The following is a 13,420-nucleotide window of genomic DNA, read 5'->3' as shown; positions in this document are numbered from 1 at the left end:
CCCTAAGGATGGTATTTCTGAGTCAAAAAAGAATGTTGTGGAGTCCTTGGGGTGCCTGAACGGGGAAATGTAGGCAGATAGATCTGTCTGGCTGCAGGATGGTGCTCCAGGTGGGATGACCAAGCATACATATCAATTGATCAGTTCAGTCCATAGCTTAGAAATGCTTCTAGATTCTTGCCGATTCTAACGTCTCACACACAACAGCATCCACGGGTACAGGTTTCAGTATCTCAGTTGGCTAGAAGACTGTCCCATCTGGCAGACAATAATGTGCTTTGGTTATACAAGCATATGTCACCTCCTATCTGAACTACAGCCAGGCTGACTATGGCTGACAGCTCTGCTCCTCAGGCTCAATGGAGCTCTGTACAATAAGGATAAAGGTCATCTGTTCAGGAGACAGAGTTTTCTTGGGACAAGACTGTGGAGCAAGCTCTCCCAGAAATTAAAGGTCATCACAAACCTCACCACCTTCCAGTCCAAAGTTTACTTCTTCAACCTGTCTTCTCTAATTTAAATACAGAGCAGTGTGTGAATTAAAAAAAAAAAAAACTAAAAAAAATTAAGCTCTACCAAAACAAAACACTACCCTGCACACACACTTCTTCCCCTAGGGTGAGCATGAGAAAGAGCAAACCATGTGACAGACGTTAGTCATGTTGCTTAATACACTACTGGAAAGTACATAGATACTATGGTGATAAGGGCAGTATAAGAACCTATGTAGAAAGAACAAATGCTATTTATACCAGTGTTTTTTCTCATTTCGAAGATCATTTTTATCTTGAAGTAGTACTATGTGAATTTGCTGGAGACAATATACACACGCACACTCTTCTAAGTGTTCATTTTGAGAGAAGTCTGGAACATGCCACAGGTGGCTGTGAAACTACATTTTCCCTAACACTAGAAACCTGTAGCCCAGTGGCACTCAATCATGAACTGAACATTACATGAGAATGGCCATACTGGGTCACACCAAAGGTCCATCTAGCCCAGTATCCTGTCTTCCAACAATGACCAATGCCAGGGGCTTCAGAAGGAATGAACAGAGCAGGTAATCAGCAAGTGATCATCCATCCACCCCATTCCGAGCTTCTGGCAAACAGAGTCTAGGGACACCATCCCTGCCCATCCTGGCTAAAAGTCATTGATGGACCTATCCTCCATGAATTTATCAAATTCTTTTTTGAACCCTGTTATAGTCTTGGCCTTCACAACATCCTCTGGCAAAGAATTTCACCGGTTGACCGTGTGTTGGGTGAAGAAATATTTCCTTTTGTTTGTTTTAATCCTGCTGCCTATTAATTTCATTTGGTGACTCCTAGTTCTTGTGTTATAAGGAGTAAATAACACTTCCTTACTTACTCCACACCAGTCATGATTGTATAGGCCTCTATCATATCCCCCCTTAGTCGTTTCTTTTCCAAGCTGAAAAGTCCTAGTTTTACTAATCTCCTCTCATATGGAAGCTGTTCCATACCCCTAATCATTTTTGTTGCCCTTTTCTGTACCTTTTCCAATTCCAATATATCTTTTTTCAGATGGGGTGACCACATCTGCATGTAGTATTCAAGATGTGCGCATACCATGAATTTATACAGAGGCAATATGATATTTTCGGTCCTATCTATCTCTTTCTCAATGATTCCCAACATTCTGTTCCCTTTTTTGACTGCTGCTGCACATTGATTGGATGTTTTCAGAGAACTATCCACAATGACTTCAAGATCTCTCTCGTGAGTGATAACAGCTAATTTAGAGTCAATTAATTGGAGCATAAAAAATACAGGATTTGCTATCTCGCTATTTTCAAAAAGTACTTCTATCAATATATCTGCCACCCTGTCTGTGTTACTTGTTTTCTGTTGCCATTTTTTCACAGGGTAAACACCACATGGTCCTCTGCAACGGGTATGATGCCTTATTGAACTCAGAAGAAAAGTTACCTGCAAGAGTATGAAAAGCTGGTAGCTAGGGTTGTGTCTCACTTCTATACTCTTATCTTTTTGGTACGCTACTGGAGTGAAATACATTCAATTACTCCTGAGGGAATTCTGCGCCAAAAAAATAAGAATACCGCATACAATATTTTAAAATTCTGCCGATTTTGTTAGTAAATAAATGTGGAGGCTCCAGCATGGAGTGGAGAGCACAGGCCACTGGCTGCACAGAGGTGGGAGATGACCCTGAAGCTGCAGCTGGGTGTGTCCCTACCTGTATGTGTGCTGGTGGGGGCTTAAGAGCCTGTCACAGCAATCCAGTGTAAAGGGAGTCCAGGTTCGTAGGCCAGGTGGGCTCAGTGGTACCCCAGTTGCAGGTGGCACCCTGGGGGGAATCCGTCACAGGGAGTCTGAATGCATGGAGCTTGGGTGAACAGGGGAGCAACTCCCTGTACAGGGACCCTTCCCCCACATCTGAGGAGTAATGGGGGCAGGGAGCAGGGGGGTGGGTGCTTCCTGCAGCTGGAGAAGGTTTCTGGGGGTGTGTCTGACCTGGCCCTGGCCCTAGTCACTCCTTGCAGGGGGAAGAGCAAGTCCTGTCCTGCCCGTCCTAGCTCAGCCCCCACAGTGATTTACCTCTCTGCCAGTTGCTCCAGGTGCCCAAAACAATGCACCCGTACTGCTCAGGAGGGGCACATGACCGCTTTTATGGCCTCCCTTTGCTTCCTCATCAGAAAGTCATTTTTCTGTGGGGAAGCAAAGAAATCTAGGGGGGACATGAATTCCGCACATATGCAGTGGCACAGAATTCCCCCAGAAGTAACATTCTGTGCAATAGTTTACCATGGACTACATATAATCAACTCTTTCTTGTATAAATCTAATCTACTTGCCAATAGCCTGTGATTCCCAAGGCCTCTTTCCACTGGATTTTACGATTCCCTAATTTTATATCCTCTGACCTAATTAGTTCTAAATGAAGTAGCTACTTGGTTACTGAGCAATTTCCTTCCTGAAATGTGTCCATTTTAGAGCTAGGACTGAAGTTGAAAATCCTGTAACCTAACCCCATCTGTAAATTCTAAAAGGTCACAATTGGCGGTATCTGCAAAAAAAACTTTTCCAAGTCAACCAAATTCCCCCAGTATATTTCAAGACTATTTCTAGAAAACAGCAAACAGTACTTTAAGGTACAGTATACTAACTCCATTTCCCTCAGACACATAATGTTCCTAAAATCTATTCTTAGAAACAGGTTCTGCCAGGTGACAGCTTTCTGGGAGACAGACAGGAATTGCTTCAGGACTCTTAAAAAGCATGGCTGCACACCTCCCAAGTACGTCTGGAAACGCAGTTAATAAGAAACAGTTTCTTACTGTAACTGTGGTTCTTTGGGATGTGATGCAGATGTGTATTCCACTTAGGTGTGTGTGCACCCAGCCTGCTGGTACCAGAGATTTTGCTTAGCAGTACCCATAGAGTTCTGCCACTTGCACCTTGTGGCTGTGGCCCCTCCCCTGGCTATATGAGGTGGTTCTGCCCTGATCCCCCTCAGTTCTTTTGCACCAAACACCCATGAGAGGAGACTCTGATGCAGAAGGGACAGAGGGTGGGTCATGGAATACACATCTGCATCATATTGCCAAGAACCAGTTACAGTAAGTAACCATTTCTTCTTTTTTGTGTAGATGCACTGTGTATTCCACTTAGATGACTCCCAAGTAGTACCCCAAGGAGATGGAGCTTGGAATCTACCTAAATAAGGATATTAGGAAAAACTGTTTCACTAGGAGAGTGGTGAAGCACTGGAATGGGTTACCTAGCGAGGTGGTGGACTCTCCATCCTTAGAGATTTTTAAGACCCAGCTTGACAGGAGGGTTGGGGTGGTGCTTCCTCAAAATCCCTGGCTCTGTCATGCTGGGCACGCACACACCTAAGTGGAATACAAGTCTGCATCTACTCAAAGAACTACCAACTACTTCATTTGCCTCAGCAGGTCATGGATGGTGAAGAGGAAAGTCTCATTCTCTGTTAACCAAATCTGAGATAGACTGTGCTACCCATTAACTGTTCAATGTTGAGGGCCAATGTAAAGGCACATAGTGGTAATATGGGACTGTGAGTCTCAGCCCCTGGCAGCCTATGCCTTTTGAAAATCATATGGTGGTCAGTTTTATTCTAGACTGGCTTTTCTGCCAAATCAAAAACACATCTATACTTTCCTACAAATTCAGATGAGAACGTCGGTAGGAAACATTCTGAGGAATTAGCTTACCAGCAGAGGAATACTCAAGCAGGAAGTGTTGCATGGTAATTAGTGCAGGAGCCTGAATGTCAGGACTTCTAGTGCTAGCTCTCCCATTGTCTTGCAATGTGACCTTGGGAAGTCTCTTCCCTGTGTTTCAATTTGCCCATCTGTGAAATGTGTCCAATAGCTACCTATCTCACAGTGGGTTTGTGAAGCTTAATTAAAATGTATGAAAGTCCTCTGAGATTCTTAATAGAAAAGGTGCTACATTATTACAAAAAATAAACATATTTAGAAGTGATACTTTATCCATAAATTGATGGTTTTATCCTATGTCAAAGACAATATCTTAACATTAGTGAGAGACAAGTCCATAAGCCCTTACTCCTGAAATAACAGACCTGAGTCAAATATCCAAAAGCCAGTCCCTTTCTATATATTTTCAACCCAGTGCCATTTGTTTAGGAGCATTTATCCCATTCTCAAATGACTATATAGCTAGAGAGTTCTAAATTTTCTGTCAACTTTGTAATCTAGGCTACATATTGCATTAATAAATCATCTTCACACAAAGATGTTTTATTCTGCCTCTCCCCTCATACATGAATCTGATGTATTCCCTGATCTGTCAGTCTGATTAGTGCTAGATATCAATTGCAAGTGTAAATAACAGAGGTGACAAAGATCAGCTGTGTCTAGTGCTTCTGTACAGCCGAAAGAATTTGATATATTAGCTTCAAGTAAATGGTATAAGGCCTGTATCCAGGCAGAAAATTAATCAATAAAATCAAATGCTTTCAGGTTTGACACAGAGATGGTTACTGTGAGTGGCACCCCGTTTTGATGTTCCAGGTAAGTGAAACTTGAGACAAAGTGCAAATCTCCCTCACCCCACCCCCCATTTCAAGCTCTGTCACAAGGTAGAAGCATTCCTGTATTTTTGTGCATGCATGCTGTACAGTGTATGTGCAAGTCACATCAGATTTCTGTGCCTCAGTGTCCCCATCTGTAAAAATGGGGATAATGAGGTTTATACCTCTTTTGTAAAGCACTTTGAGATTCACTCAGGAAAAGCACTATAGAAGAGCTAGGTCTTGTTATGTGGATGTAGAGCAGGTGTGCGTATTAATATATCCCTAGTGTATTTTTGCTAGTTCTTTTGTTGAAGTTTTTAAATGTCATTGACAGTTAAAGTTTCAGAATGCCTTCCATTGTATAAAATGTTGTTTAAGTTTTGAAATAACCTTTGAATTACAACCAGACTAATAAGATTAGAAGGAGGATTTGGGGGAGCTAAGAATAGTCTCAGCCCCTGTCAAGCCATACATGAAGCCAGTCAGTGAGGCCCAGATCCTCACAGATATTTAGGTACCTAATTCCCATTCAAATTAGCTAGGGCGAGGTGCCTAAATATCTTAGAGGATCTGGACCTGAGTAGCTTGACCAGAGCCAGAGCTGTCACTGAAGGGTGAACAGGAGCATTGAAGGATTGCCCTGGGAGAACCACATAATTAAATTAATTATTTATACTTGTGACATACAGTGGGACTGCAACTGTGCAGAATGGCACATTGGTGGATGACATGATGCTTAGCCTTGTTCTCGGAGCGAGTGCAGTCACAATGATGGGGTGAAACACTAGGACACCATTGTGAGAACTGTCATATGTGGCTGCATGGTGTGGTACAGATGTCCTGGGGTAGCAATGCTAACATTCTCCTAAAGCTTTATCAGCTTCAGAGTCAGTTTTCTAGTGAGACCTTTCAGTTTCAGTTAAAGTAACATATCAATCTAAATTACTGCCAAAGAGGACAATCCTGGTGTGACATTGCACCCCATAATGCTTTATAGAAATATGCTTATGAGTATAAATATGGCATACCTGGAATATGTTTTATGCTAGATATGCCATGTAACATATCTTTGGAAAGATTATGATCTACTGAGTGTTCATCCTATTTGTATGAATGTATCATTCCTGTATCTGAAACTAGTAATATAAAATATAACTCTGAGGTCCTATTGTAGTTATGCAAAGTGTAGGCCATTAATGGTAGTTTGGAATCTTGATGGCTCCCATTAACCAGGACAATTGCTTGTAAATGGCTCTGTTTATTTTTAAGTCTTCCTGTATACATGTGTGCTGGCTGACTGGAATCCATCTTTAACCTTTTCCATTTAGAAGGAGGGGTGGGAACCCAGAGGGGGACAAAGGATTCCTGCCTTGTGCCAAAGTTATATAAGGAGGTAGAACAGAACAAAGGGGGCTGCAGTCATGAGAAATCCCCTAGCTACCTCCTGAACTGGAACAAGGACTGTACCAGGGGAAAGGATTGGGTCCAGACTAGAAGGAGGCTAGTCTGTCAAAGAAGCTTATTGGAACATTGCTGTGGGTGAGATTTACTTGCATTTAGTTTCCTACTGTATTAGGCTTAGATTTGTGTGTTTTATTTTATTTTGTTTGATAATTTACTTTGTTCTGTCTGTTATTACTTGGAACCACTTAAATACTACTTTTTGTATTTAATAAAATCACTTTTACTTATACATTAACTCAGAGTAAGTATTAATACCTGTGTGTGTGTGGGAGGGCAAACAGCTGTGACTATCTCTCTATCAGTGTTATAGAGGATGAACAATTTATGAGTTTACCCTGTATAATCTTTATACAGGGTAAAATGGATTTATTTGGGGTTTGGACCCCATTGGGAACTGAGTATCTGAGTGCTAGAGACAGGAGCACTTCTTAAGTTGTTTTCAGTTAAGCCTGCAGCTTATAGGAGACGTGGTTCAAACTTGGATCTGTGTTTGCAAGCGTGTCTGGGTCAAACGAGGCAAGGTACTGAAGACCCATGCTGGCAGGGAAAATGGGCTCAGGGGTAGTCTAGGCACACCAGGTGGCTGTTTCCAAAGGGGTTTCTGTAACGCAACCCATCATACCTGCAAAATTACCAGATCATGAACAATTACAGCTTATGTCATGGTAACGAGCAGCTGTCCACGTGATGTTGCATAATTTCATTAATAATAATACTTTGGATTTGTACAGCACCGCTCATTCAAGATTCTCACAGTACAGAAAAATCTCTCTTAAATGACCTCAGGGCATAGACAATAATCAGTTGCTTAAGGAGGTTTTTTTTTTTTATAAATAGGTGTCAGAGATGTACCTGGTGGGCCAAATTTATGCTTGGTGTAATTTCACTGGCCTCATTGGATTTACATCAACAAGAGGTTTCACCTAGAGCTCCAGTGAAGTCAACAGAATTCTACCCATGTGAAACAGCCTGCAGAATTGAGGTGTAAGACAGGACCTGGAGAATACTATACCCTGTTGAAAATGTAGGGGAAATTTGGGTAAGCAGATGTAATTATTCAAGTAAAAGTTTAGGTAAGACTAGACTCTTGTGGGCAGGGACCATCATTTATTACATGTTCGTGCAGCAACTAGCACAAAGGCCCAACCTGGCTATGGCCTTTAGGAGCTACCACAATATAAATGTTAAATAATAATAATGAACATGTATCTATTATGCATCATTTTCATAGAAGCTAAAAGAATGTGTCTCCTGGTATAGCTAAGGGGAAAGCCCCCCTTTCCAGTAAGAAATGAAGTAATAAACAATGCTTGTATGAATTTAAAGAAAGGATAATGGCACAGCTAAGAAACCAACAAGAACTGCTTCTAGAAAGAAGAACTCCTTTCTCAAATGGACTGAAACTGGAATAGCCATTGTGGGAAAAATATTGCCATAAAAGAAGAAATGAGGAGATAGAGACCCTACAATCTGCTTTCAGAATGCTGTCTCAGTGACCATGGCTTCCAGCAAGCCTGTTACCATTTAAAAACTTGCTATTGTGCGCGGGAGAAAAAGCATATTGAGCCATGCACACAATCAAATGTTTTTAATACAAGATAGGAAATTTTAAAGGACAATGAGCATTTGTATCAAGCTGAAATAAGGCAACTCCTATGACCTGGATAACCAGCAATGCTTTTAAAAAATATTGTTTTGGAACACGTACATTATAGCCTGTGTGGAAATCCACTTTTTAAAATCTATTTTTCTTGCCCTTTTTCCATTCAAACAAACTTTTTAATGACATACAAACCAGAGAAGCACCATTTGTGTCATTGCATAACTATATGCAGGGCCGGCGCTACCATTTAGGCAGCCTAGGCAATCGCCTAGGGCGCCAGGATTATTGAGGGGGCAGCATTTTGCCGGGAGGGCAGCAGGCGGCTCCGGTTGACCTGCCGCAGGCATGCCTGCGGAGGGTCCGTTGGTCCGCGGCTCCAGTGGAGCTGCTGCAGTCATGCCTGCGGAGGGTCGGCTGCTCCTGCAGCTCCGGTGGACCTCCCGCAGGCACCACTGCGGCAGCTCCACTGGAGCCACGGACCAACAGACCCTCCGCAGGCATGCCTGTGGCAGCTCCACCGGAGCCGCGGGATCAGAGCAGGGGGCGGCAAAATGGCCATGCGCCTAGGGCGCGAGAAACCCTGGTGCCGGTCCTGACTATATGGCTGCTCGAATTCCTTTGCCATGCCATTTCAAAGTTATGATATGACAGAAAGTTATTAACTTATTTATTACCTGGATAGTAACTACTTTGAAAGCCTATGATGCAAGAACAAACGATTCCACGCAAAGTGCATTAAGACACATCTTAATAGAATTTTAAAAGACCATAAATGAAGGGCAATTTTTACTATACTCCCTTGTGGAAGATACCATTGATAGATGGAGCTCTGGATTTGTCCAGTGATCCCAGGTTTAAGGCCACATTTTAAGTGGTGACCCCTGGACCCAGGGGTGGTCCATGTGGGAAACTCATTACAGGTCTTGGGGCTAAGTCTTCATAGGTCTGACCACAGAAGACAAAGTTTATTAAGCAGGCAAAAAATGATGACGCTCCTTTCCTGGGCATACAGATTGCAACATTAATGAGAAATACCTTTTCCATCTTCAGGCAGCCAGGAAACTGTCTTTTTCTTTTAAGTGAAGACTTTGGCTCTGTGATCTCCATTTTTGTCACATCCAGGATAAACAGACTACAACAACTCATTCTACATGTGTATGAAGGTAAATGCCACAAGAAAACTTAAATTTGCCCAGCACACAGCAGCCCACTGAGTGGGTGACAAAAACTGAGAGGGTGGCAGCTAAGAAAAACCCACCAAGACAACTATACTCCAGTAAGGATGCTGCTGCTAGGCAGACATAGGATAAGATTCTCAGGGCAGACAGTAGAGTCCTCTCAGCAAACTGTGCAGCCCATTATTAGAAGAACCTGACTTTGTTTATAATCTAAATGCAATCTTTTTTCCCATGCCTTTCTTAAGTAACACCAGCCCCTGCTATTACCACTATTCAAGGTGGAGGGTAAGAGAAAGAGGAGGAAGAGGAAAGACAAGATTAAAAGAAATACTGAAAAAAATGTTCTGGACTATGAAGAGATGGAAGAATGAAACTCATTTAGACTTGGTTTAAGATACCTAGAGTTATATGGAGTTTAGATAGCACAGTGATAACCATTCTAAAAATACCTAGGGCCCTTCGTTTTAGGTTTTTATTTAATTTATTTTTTCTTAGAAATTTATCATTTTTATTACTACAATAAAAACAGATGAAAATTGATACAAAAACTATTAATAATAATTTTTCTGGGTAAATATTGGGGTTTATTTTGGTGAACAGAAGGACGGGGGGAAATGTATTCAGTAGATTAATGCTTTGATGAACAGAATTCAGTGTGGTTTGCGGCAGAACTAAAACAGAACTCAGAACAAAATGCCACCTATAGAAAACAATCTCTCTCTAATCCCCCAGTAAAACTTTTCACTTGAATAAACAATTTACTGTTGTAGACTTAGAACTATTAGCCTGTAACTTTGATGCTACACCATTTGCAGCACATACACTCAACTTCATCTTTTTCTCCTGTTTTTGTTTTTTTTAAACTTTTGAATATTTCTTTCTGTTCTGAAATGTATTCTGATATGGATTTTTATTTTCTTCCCATTTTAGTTTAGATTTTAAACCATTATCTGCTAATGGCTTGAAATGTGTGCATGGTGGGCATGAGATTCATCAGTAAGTTCGTGCCTGTTTGTTTATTGTGTATATCTTCTAGACTAATACATAGCCTTACTTCAACATGCAGCTTTGCAATATACAGGCTATTATCATAATACACATATCATTAAATGTATTGTATTTTCCTAATAAAACAAGTTATTTTTACGTATTTGAAAGATATAAAAGTAGAGTGAAAATTGGAAAAAACAGATACTTTTTGTAAAACCTGTGATTTTTTTTTTAATAAAAATTGGTTTAACTGAAAATGAAGATGCTTAAAAATACTTCAAATAGATATGGCCATAGTCCCTAATTAATAGATTAAGTTAGAATAATGATTCACAGTTACCATTGAATGGCACATCGTTATTACAAATAAAGATATATAGTTTAATAACAAATTACTTCTCAATTACTAAGGCTGTCTCTGGATTATTTGAATACTAACTAACTTCAGTAATCCCCTCATCCTACCCTTCTCTTCCATCTCACTGATGAACCTTCACTGCAATTCCATCCCTTTCAAGTGATCAGATATCTCCTTCTGTAATCCCATCCCCCTCAAGTGATCAAATCTTCTAATCCTTCCCCATGCTGATCAGTGATAAGTAATTATTAATATGCAGACCATACAATTTGTTGTCTGAACTAACTTATCCCATTCCCACCATTTTCCCAAATGCTAAAATTCTTGAGAATGCCACTACTGTATTTTATTCTTTGTCACAATTTGCTGCAGGTTTGTCATGCTTGAGAAGATTTAATTTTGACTGCTGGAAATGTGTGTTAAATATTATTTGTCTCAGAATTCCCTAGTCAATTAACCAAAAGTTTCTTGAGATGGCACTTTTAGTACCATATGGATTTTTGAAATGAGTAGTAATTAAATAACCTGTATGGTTCTAAAACTGCCATGTCTATTCACAAGATGAAAGCTCTTAAATGTAATAATTATCCAGGTTTACACAATACCTGGCCCAAGGTATGTCTCAAATTATCTTGATTTTATTTCAGCCAGGGTCCAGCTTCTGACAATTAGACACACAGTTGGAGTAGCTGGCTGTGCTCAAGCTGCTGCTGAATCAGTTTGAAAAGGAGGAGATTTCAAACTATGATGAATAAAACAGTATGTTTCTCATGTTGAAAAAATACTTAGCAAATTGTAGAGTATCCCCAGAGAGAAGAACCATGCTAAACATATAGTTATTTATAAGGGAGTGGGTTACCAATTGACCAAATGTTTAATCAACACAATTTGGTCCTGCCTATATGCTAGGACAAATCTATGCTAACAGTAGGTTAAAAACACAATTTAGTTCAAAAAGGTTTTCCTCTGTGTGTTATAGCCTCTTCCTCTAAGGACTAGGATTTCATTTGTGTACTGTGTTACAGCACTCATCTAACCTATAAACTGATCCCATTAAGTTTGTTTGCTTAATACCTGACTAACTAGTGGGAACCAAATTGTTGTAACTAGGTTAAAAAAAAAGTCCTAGACTTTTATTTTCATATATATATAAAATTTGGGTCTCTATACATATAGACAGACCAAACTATGTTATGCATCCATGCTGTTTTGCAGGCCCAGCAACGCATTCAGGTTGGACCCTCTCCCATCAGCACATGACAGAGGGCAAATAACTCTGCAATCACTTGCTTAACTTTAAGTAGGAATAGTCTCATTAAAGTCAATTAAGTCAACAGAGCTACTCACATGCATAAAGTTAAGAAGGTGTATAAACACTTACAGGATTGGGACCTTATTCAATAAATTTTTATCCTCTGTCATGAGTTGACTGCAAAAAGATTAGAATTTTCTTGAATTTATTTGTGATTTGAAGTCAAATCATTTCTGTCAATAACTGTGACCACAGCTTGCTCAAAAACAGTTGCAAGATTTTGATACAGTATTCAGAATTCAGGTTGTTATGGACACACAAGTTGCATGTTGTGTTTCCGTTTCTTGTTTGGAGGAGGAAGAAATTTGCTTTCTGCAATATTTCCTTAAATTAGGCTTGTCAGAACTTGATTTTTTGTGTAATTGATGGACATTATCAATGTTTATTTTTAAGAATTTTTCCTTTTTTATCTATTTAAATTTTCACAGTTGCACAAAATTGTAGGTTTAAATATTTCTTTTTCAATTTTTATTGATTTAAATGTTCACAGCTATGGGCAAATATAAGGGGAATAATAAAATTATTTAATGACACTAAACCTTGAGATTCAAAAAGTTAAAGCTTTATAACCATTAAAATACAAACTGTCAACCTCGCGTCAAAATATACAAAGTAAATGTCCTTAAATCAAACTCTAATAAGTTCTCAAGCAGCATTTTTTGTACTCTACCTATCTGTAAATTTTGATTATCAATGATGGAAATATTTTTAATCAGTTTCTGTGTGTACAGGGAAATCAACATTTACCAATAAGAGTCTAATCCTTTCAAGCTTACTTATAATGTGCTCTTTTTACTTAACATTACTGATAATAAATTCACCCACGGAACACGGTTGAAGCAAATTCAGTTAAATATTTGAATGATTATTTGTGGAAAATCTTTGTATCCTATGTAACAGAACTATACATTGCCACAATTCCCCTATCAATGTGAGACTAGGATGACATGGAGGTAGGTAAGAAAGGCCTGGAATAACAAAGAAAACTGCAGGTTTCAGAGTGGTAGACGTGTTAGTCTCTTTCAGCAAAAACAACAAGGAATCATTGTGGCCCCTTAGATACTAACACATTTATTTGGGCATAAGCTTTTGTGGGCTAAAACCCACTTCAACAGATGCATGGAGTGGAAAATACAGTAGGCAGGTATAAATACAGAGCCATATATGTAGAAGAACCTATAGCTGCATGGATGAGTCTGTGGTTGACTTGGTGTGTTGGGGGAACCTATAGCTTAGGGGCAGGAAGTCTTTTCTTGGGTGTTGCTGGTTGGCAGCATCTGTGGGTCTTGGTGTCTAGGTATAGCTATATGTGTGTGGATTGGGTGCGCCTGTGTGTATGCACAGCTGTTTGGCTGTGTTATGTATTGCTGGGTGTTGCCGTGCGTATGTGTCTGGGATCTGACTGGCATGGGGGCCTGGGCGCTGCAGGGTGTGTACAGCAGACAGTCAGGAGGCTGATGGAGTGC

This window comes from Gopherus flavomarginatus, chromosome 1 (genome assembly GCF_025201925.1).
Source record: "Gopherus flavomarginatus isolate rGopFla2 chromosome 1, rGopFla2.mat.asm, whole genome shotgun sequence".
Taxonomy (NCBI): Eukaryota; Metazoa; Chordata; order Testudines; family Testudinidae; genus Gopherus; species Gopherus flavomarginatus.
This window is presented reverse-complemented; position numbering follows the sequence as displayed.